Source organism: Cavia porcellus, unplaced genomic scaffold (assembly GCF_034190915.1).
Source record: "Cavia porcellus strain 051 isolate PalLab524CR breed Dunkin Hartley unplaced genomic scaffold, mCavPor4.1 scaffold_22, whole genome shotgun sequence".
Classification (NCBI taxonomy): domain Eukaryota; kingdom Metazoa; phylum Chordata; class Mammalia; order Rodentia; family Caviidae; genus Cavia; species Cavia porcellus.
This window is the reverse complement of record NW_026947505.1, coordinates 51,855,528-51,864,268: the sequence shown is the minus strand read 5'-3', so window position 1 is coordinate 51,864,268 and position 8,741 is coordinate 51,855,528. Positions and strand designations below refer to the sequence as shown.

General features: G+C 43.9%; 1 pseudogene; it reads left to right on the top strand.

Moving 5' to 3' along the window:
- Positions 1-306: 306 nt before the first annotated feature.
- Positions 307-3,615, top strand: LOC100725050 (zinc finger protein 518B-like; annotated as a pseudogene).
- The last annotated feature ends 5,126 nt before the right edge of the window (positions 3,616-8,741 follow it).

Sequence of the window (8,741 nt, the reverse complement as noted above, 5' to 3'; positions counted from 1 at the left end):
ACTGTGCCCAGTAACAGAAAACAAACAGCTTGGTTGGGATGCCGGCAGCAGGCCATTCTGGTCACTGAAGGCTTGCTTCAGAGGGCTGTGGAGTGATCCCTGGACCAGCCAGGAACTGAAAGCAGTCACCTTTTGGATCATCCATCTACAGTAGCTGCAGATAAGAAGAGATTATTGAGCAGACACCAGGAGTTAGCAGCTGCTTTTCCACCAGCCACAAATGTACTTCAAGATGCCTCAAAAGAATCCAGCATGTGAAGCTTTCTGAATTTCAGCCAGCTGCTCTTAGAAATGCAGATAAGGAAGATGAAGGATATGGGAAGACAGTTGAATACTACACAAACGAATGGCGGACATAACTCCCTGACCATGTCATCCAAACAGCCTAATTCTAGTAGAGCTACGTGACCAGTCAGACAAGAAGCACAAAGCCTCCTGTACCAAGGCTCAGAGACAGAGGCTACCTTGATGACCACTGCCACGTGTGTGAAGTGCAAAAGTGCTCACAAAATTCCTCTGCAGGATCTGAAGAAAGATACCCAGCAATGCCAAAAAGAAGACAAATACGTCTCAAATGCAGCATTCATGTGTTTCCTCCTGGTTTTCATTTCATAAACAATAATCCCAATGCTGCTCATGTCAGAAATAATACTGAAAACATCTCAAGTCCTGTCAACAAATTTAAGGTAAGGAACTTTAAGTCAGGCAAATATTACTATGACAAATATCGGTTCTCTACAAAAAAGTACAAAAAAGCACACACTGCAGTACAAAAAGCACACTTCAACACGAAGAGATTAAATTCATTCGTTCTCATTGCAGCTACATTTTGTACATGAAAGAAGAGTTTCAGAGGCATTTGGTAAAGCATACAATTTGGACCACCCAAGAATTGAAAGCAGTCACCTTTTGGATCATCCATCTACATGTATGTACGGTCCATACCATACATTTGGTAAGGCATATTCCCTTACCAATGTGAGTACTGCAACTATGGTGCCATTAGACATGATTATGTTGTGAAGCATCGGAAGAGAGTGCACGAGAGGGCCAGTGTGAAATGGTCACTCAAGTTGTTGGCAAGCTGCAGCCTAGAAGAATCAGTGTTTCAAGACACAATGTGGAGCTTTTAAAAGCTCCCAGCCCCAGGACTACATTTCAAAATAAGTTGCCCTATCAACTATTAAGGTTTTCCCTCCAAAGAAACAAACATAAAATGCACAGCATCATGCTGTTGCCTGAATCTAAGGCATACCAAAAAGATGTCGTATGCATTTCCAAATAAAATGACCCTTCCATGAGCTTAGCTAGGTCAGTTTGTTTGAGCACAAAAGCATCGAGGTAGAGATGCTGTCCCCTGCCAAGGAACCTATTCAGCCAGGCACACCATTGACAGTGGTGGCCCCATCAGAGCTGGTTGTCCCAGCCAACTGCTTAGCCCAGTTAATAGACATGAAGGTTGTCAACGGCACACAACAGCTTGTCCTGAGGAAGCTGACTGGGGTGACTGATATAGTTCTGAGCAGATGACTAAAAAGAAGGGTTCAAATGAACAAGAAAAAATACTTAGTGCAGAGAAAACAAAGTCGCTAACCATCGAAGGGAACATTGGGAGACTTTTAGGCATTGATAGTCTCCAATCTTCGGTTCAGAAGCAGCAAAAATGTAAAATGGGTAAGGTCTTACGATTTTTTCATGTCAAACTCTGGTGTGTGCAATTACAGAGAATCCTTTTTTCATTCTGACATGATTGAGGATTTGCAAAGGAAAAACAGTTTGTATGCATACAGAGGACTGTATGCACTTTTCTTTCTCTTGCCTTAAAAGCTCATTCCCCACCATTGATAGTAAGAAACAGTGTTTTCTGTGGACTGGGACCTGCAGCAAACCCTTTTCCATGTAAAGCTGTTGCTGCTTTTGCTGAAGAGGGAAGAAATGGATGCAGTCCTTCCCTCTTACTGCATGGCCTGCAGCTATTTCCTTTTCTGGAGAAAAGTGTGTATTACCCTTAAGTGAAACTGACTTCGAGCCTAAAAGTAACATTAGTATTCCTGTAAAAGTGGTTTTCTCTAGTAGAAAGCTGGAAGATAACCAGACAGGACAAATCAAGATAGTTTCAAATGTAGGTCAGATTTCCTCTCCATTTAGAAGTGAGTATTTACACATAAACATAACTGGAGAAGAAAGGGCCAAGTCTTACCAACCTGGGGAAAAGCAGATAGAGTTGAAGGATTCAGAAAGGACTAAGGACACTTTCGATGGCCAGTCATTTCATCAGTATTTTCTCTGAGCTCTGGATCTGAAAATGTGCCAGAGGGTATTGAATGGAATAGTTCAACATTCAAAATAAAGTCAATTGAGCTCTTGCACAGAAGGATAGCTTACTTAATGGAATCCTGTGGCAAACCTTCCTCTTTGTCTACAAATGGTACACACTGTCATTCCATAGAGCAGGCAACAAAGGTCACATCAGAGACAACCGCTGAGTGTTTTCAGGAAATTAATGTGTCACCTTCTGGCCCTAGCTCTTCCATGGGTCCTCTCCAGAAACCTCAGAATGAGGTTGCTGTTATTGCAAAAGACAGCTGACCTCTCAGGAAATCGATCCAAAGTTCACTAAGGTTGGTGATGGGAGAACTGAAAGCAGAGGAACAAAAAAGGCCCCTGTGGCTACTCCAGTGCTGATCCCCCAAAGGGGCTGTGTTATGAGTTCTCAGCTCCTTGGAGAATGCTCGCATCATAGAGGCCACTTGTGATGCGTCTGTCACCATTCCTTGCAGTGAAGCTCAGTTACCAAAACCAGTCCAGGTCTGTCCTGTGCACCAGTCAGACCCAGACACACAGCCTTTGATGAGCGAAAGTGGCCCAATAGACATGTCCTGGAATATCAAGACGTGTCTGCAGCCTAAACCAAGAAGAGAGGATGCTCTCTGTCGTAGCACCCCTAAGAAAACTGGCCCCATGATTGGGCAGCCTGAGAGAAGGAGTAAAACCAAGCAGATAAGCTCATCCAAGAAAAAGAGCAAGATTCAGTCTGAATCAAGCTGCAGCTTCAAGGATCCTTCCATTTTTCAGGTTGCAAGACAGCTTCGCCTGGTAGCGGTTAAACCCGACCAGTTGATTAAATGTCCCCGTCCAAACCAGCCAGTCATTGTACTGAATCATCCTGATGTTGACTCATCAGAAGTGGCTAACATGATGAAGATCATCAATAAGTACAAAGGCAGTGTCCGGAAAGTGATTTTGTCAGAGAAGACTAGGTGCCAGCTGGGCCCCCGCCGACATCACCTGCGACTCACCTACCAGAACACGGAAGAAGCCAGCCAGATGAAGAGGCAGACGATGTTGAAGACGAAACTGAAAAAAGTCCACAGTAACAACTCCCAGACAGTGGATTCCTTGTCCAGCGACTCATCACAGTGCATATTTAAGTGCTGGTTTTGCGGGCGGCTCTACAAAGACCAGGAAGAGCGGATGAGTCCTGGCCAGCGGCATTTGATTGAGGCCACTAGAGATTGGGATGTTCTTTTTTCCAAGAGCAAATGAGTAAAAGTGTGGCATTTGAAGCAAGTTGTTTTTCATTTGTTTGGGGTTTCCCCCTCCCAGATTCAGCAGGAGAAACACTCATTGTCTATGTAGCACTGAATTTTCCCTTTCTTGGCTGTTTTAAGGAATGATTCCAAGGATTTGCCTGAATTTACTACTTTAAAAAGTGTTTTTTTAAAAAAAACACACACACATTTTTCTAGTATTTTGCTTTAGTGTTCTTTTAAAAATCTTGAATTGTTACAATTGGGTAAGGAAATTGCCTTTTAAAAAAGTTACAGAGGGAAAATATCTAAAAGATAAGTCTCCTCTTTGCCTATAACACTCTCACAGCCAGTTTAAATGAAATGGCCAGTTTAAAATGCGAAGGCATCGATTTCCTATGACTCAGATAAAGCCTCACGAAGACAGCTGAGGGCAGGCTTGTCAGGCAGGCTGGGAAGAGTGTAACCTGGCTTAGTTTTCACCCAGAGACTCATTCAGAAACTGGGAGGATGCTGTTGTTCTGGGTCCCCAGGACCCGTCTACCTCTGCTTTGCCTGTTTTTCTGAACAGGTTCTACTGTAGGACAGGACAGCTTTCCCGTCTTTTCTTGATCTTTTCCTTCTGTGCCTTTTAGGTGTGGGGGAAACTTTCCCTCATAAGGTTATTAGAAATGGGCAGAAATCCCCTACTGTCAATTCAAAAGCAGACGCTACCCCTGGTTTCCAGTGCTGTAACAACCTGCCCGTGATATAGCGTGGCCAGTCACACTTCCCCAGTGCTCACATTTTCTGGGAGGACTTCTGCTTCCCTCTCCACCCACTGACCACAGGACTCAGTGACCTGCAACCCACCTGTGTGCATGCGAGCAGATAGACAGTGAGGCAGACACAGCTCCAACCTGAAACTGAGTCCTCACTGGGCTAGGCAGCTGGGTGCTGACCCTCAGACAACAAGGCAGAAGCACAGATGGGCAGCCCCCCAGGCCTTCCTGGCCTTCTGGGGCTGCGGGTACCAATTGTTACTGGGGATTAGAACGGAGGAAGAGGGACTGGTGTACCTGAAAGCACCACCAGTGATTCCTAACTAGCTCAGTAATTAGTTGGAGACTTCTTGTTCTTTGTTTTTGCTTTCACATAGGAAAGTCTTAATTTATCCTCTGATAGGTGGGATTGTGCTCCTTTCAAGTTTGTTCTCATCACAAATGCTTGACATTTCTTCAGTGCAAGATTGTTCAGTTGATTGATTTTATTAAAACTTTACATAAAAAAGAGAATGATATGGTATTTTCATGCAGTGGGAAGCTACCCAGCTATAAAGTAGAATAATCTCAAGGCTCCTGTAGGTAAATGGATGGATGCATCTGGAGATCATGTTCATGGCCGAAACACTTTGAACTAATATGCATGAACTCTAGCATTAGAAACAGAAGGAGTTAATGGAATCTAAAAGCAAAATAGTTAATGCAAGAGCAAAGAGGAGGAAACATCTGGGAAGGAAAGGTGGAAACTACTGTCAATTTCTTATTGTCTTAACTCTCACATTGTTCACACAGTTTTGCTAAGTTTGATTTTGTTCCGTCTTGTTTTGTTAGATTTTATGCTGTCAGATGGTAGGGGTGGTTATTTTGAATATTTTATGGTAATCATGGTTTGCTATTATATTACTTTGAAGTCTTATAATGCTTGCACCCCTTGGTTTGATTGATTTTATTCTGTTTTGTTTGACTTTATTATATGTGATGGAATGAACAGCTATTTTGAAGAAAACAATGCGTTATGGCAGTCATTGCCGATTTACTATCATCTTGTTTTGACATCCTACCATGCTTTTGTTCTTCTGTTTGATTGGTTCTACCCTGTTGTATCTTGTTTGGTTTTATTATGTGTGATGGTATAAACAAATTTTCTAAGGAAAATGAGATATTATAGTAGCCACTGTTCATTTCCTGGTATTTAGTTTTAAAGTCCTATAATTCTTTCATTCTCTTGAATGGTATTATACTATTTTGCTACATTTGATATTATTGTGTGTGAAGGGATGCTCAACTATTTCAAAGAAAAGAGGCATTATGGTAGCTACTGTTGATACCTGGTTGTCTTGTTATGAAGTGCTGTGTTGCTTGCATTGTTCTGTTCTCATTTGCTTTGTTCTGATCTCTTTTTATTCTCTTTAAAATAAAAAAAAGAAAACTATAATGAAACCCATAAAAGCTCAATGTAATCTTTAAATTTTTTAGCTAAAATTGTCCTTCAAAACCACCAACCTCTCTCTGTCTTGTAGCTAAATTAGAGAGAAGCTTATGACAAAACAATAGACTTATAGATAACCTCTGTTGAGTGTAGTAGGTTACTGTCCTATTCTAGACTCTAAAAAATGGACTCTAGACTTGACTCTTTCCCCAACCTTCCTTTCCATTCTAGTGCTCATGCTTTGATTATACATGCTCTAATTGCTTAAAAAATTTGCTTATTCTTGCCTAGTGGCTTCCCAACTCCAAGTGATCACGCAGATGAAGCCAACAACAAATGTGCTATAATCCTTTCACTGGAACCCACCAGATCAATATTGTAAGAAGAGTTTATGAATGTTAAGCCACAACTTGAGATCTATTTGGGGCCCATTAGATTAGCTCTCTGGGGAAGGCCCCTTCCTGCAGTCACCCCTAAACTGACCCTTCACACTTTAAAGCAGTTAGAAGAGAACTGCACCCATTCTTCCCTGATCACAGTTAAGGATACTTCTTCAGAGAGGGGAATCTTATAGAAAGCTAAGTTGTTTAGAAATATTGTAGGCAGTCAGGGCTGGACCCAAGAAAATCAGTGCAGAAGACAACAGTGGCTGGAAGTGCAGTTACAAAAACAAAAAGGGGGAATAAGATTGCCTCCACGTGCACAGTTTATCCTTTTACATTAAACTTTTCTAACCCTGTTGGAGAAAGTAAAACAGCCTCTAGAAGAACTTCATTGGCAAAAGGGAAAATCTGAAGGGCATGCCTAGGGCTCAAGTTCTGTAGAAGGATATCCAAACAAGAAAGTGGAATGGCTCAGGGCAGTTAATATCTTGGAGGGTACCTTTATGTGTTCAAAAACAATGGAACACCATTACGGCTGCCTTATTAGAACATGCAACTATAGATCAAGGAGCATCCCAAACCCACAGTACAGCCTGATTCTGTCTGGACCTCCAGTGCCTCAAGTATGACTCTGGAGAAAACTCCAACACAATAAATATTGGGTTCCACACAGCCTACAAAACCTATGACACAGGGATAATTTAAGAAGATAATACATGAGGCTTGCATACTGATTATGTGACAGGGCCTCCTACAAACTCCTAAGAACATGTTGTTGCTATAGTGGCCATCATAGCCTATGTGCTACTTCCACTGACACAACTACAAGAACAAAAAGAATATGTTGGTGACAAAAAACTCACAATGGCTAATTTTACATATTTCCCTAAGGGATAAACAGAGGCTTGGGATTTTTGATATCACCCTTTTGAGATATCTTATCCCAATAAGCATGGACCATCCTCTCCCATCTTCTGAGATGAAGACAAAGACCACTAACACTAAGACTAAAGGTGCACCAGGGCAAGATCCTCATTAGTTTAAGACCACCACCACCAGGACTGGAGGTTTAGCTCAGCAGCATAAGCGCCTGCCTTGCAAGCAGGCATTTGTGAGTTCGATCCCCAGTACCAATAAAAAGACAAATAAAAAAAAAAAAAGGTAAAGACCACCACCACCGGTACCCAGCAGCGCCTGGCCGTCGGTGTGCGGAGGAGGAGCTGCGCGGACCCGGAGCCGCCTGCAGAGGCCCCGTCCTTTGTCTGGAGGAGGAGGGGTCCCGGGTTCCTGGGGCACCTCGGCCCGTACCCAGCCGCGCCTGGCCTTCGGTGAGCGGAGGAGGAGCTGCGCGGACCCGGAGCCGCCTGCAGAGGCCCCGTCCTTTGTCTGGAGGAGGAGGGGTCCCGGGTTCCTGGGGCACCTCGGCCTGTACCCAGCAGCGCCTGGCCGTCGGTGTGCGGAGGAGGAGCTGCGCGGACCCGGAGCCGCCTGCAGAGGCCCCGTCCTTTGTCTGGAGGAGGAGGGGTCCCGGGTTCCTGGGGCACCTCGGCCCGTACCCAGCCGCGCCTGGCCGTCGGTGTGCGGAGGAGGAGCTGCGCGGACCCGGAGCCGCCTGCAGAGGCCCCTTCCTTTGTCTGGAGGAGGAGGGGTCCCGGGTTCCTGAGGCACCTCGGCTTGAGCCCAGCCGCGCATAGCCATCTGCGTGCAGAGGAGGAGCGGGGTAGATCCGGAGTGCCCGCAGGAGGCCCTTCCTTTGTCTGGAGGTTTGTGGATATCTCTGCCAGCAGGGAGGGATCACAGGCTCCTGAGGCACTGCGGTCTGTGGTGAGTACCCTAACCCGGCTGCGATCCAAGAGCTGTGGATCTACCAAGGGGCAGGTGGGTGCACAGTGTCCCTGAGGCCCAGCTTGTCTGGAACCGCGGAGTTCTGATCAAGCAGAGAAGGGCCATTGGTTCTGCAGGCCCAATGGCCTGGGGTAGAGGGGTGCCAGAGTCTCAGTAGCTGCAAACATAGAAGGGGATTTTCAACAGATCCTGAGGAGGCTTTCAAATAACACTTGAAACACAGAAATATAGGAAAATGACAAAACGAAAGACCAAATTACAACCTCAAACCTCCAGCCCAACTCAGGAAACCCTAGGAGAAGTGTATTTAGAAGAAAATATATCCCATCCTCCTCATATATTAGACACAATAGCTACTGAAGTTGACAAGCAACTCCAGGAAGCTTTAAAGAAATTCAAAATCGAAATAATTTCTCAGATAAAAGAAGAAATGATAAAAGAAATGAAAGAGATTCTAAATATATCTAAAGAAAACACAGATAAAAAATTGGAGGAATTAAACAAAAAGATAGAATCCCTAGACGAGCAATATAAGAAACAAACAGAATACATAATGCAGATGCACAGAGATATACAGGAAATAAAAAACTCCACTGAAAGTTGTAAAAACCGCCTTAATGAAAGTGAAGACAGAATTTCAGACCTTGAAGACAGGATTGCAGCAAGTGAACAGGAAAGGAAAGATCTTTTAAAAATAACAAGGAATCAGGAAATAACAATTCAACAACTGCAAGATGATGCAAAGAAGAATAACATAAGAATGATAGGGATTAATGAAAAAGAAGGAGACAAC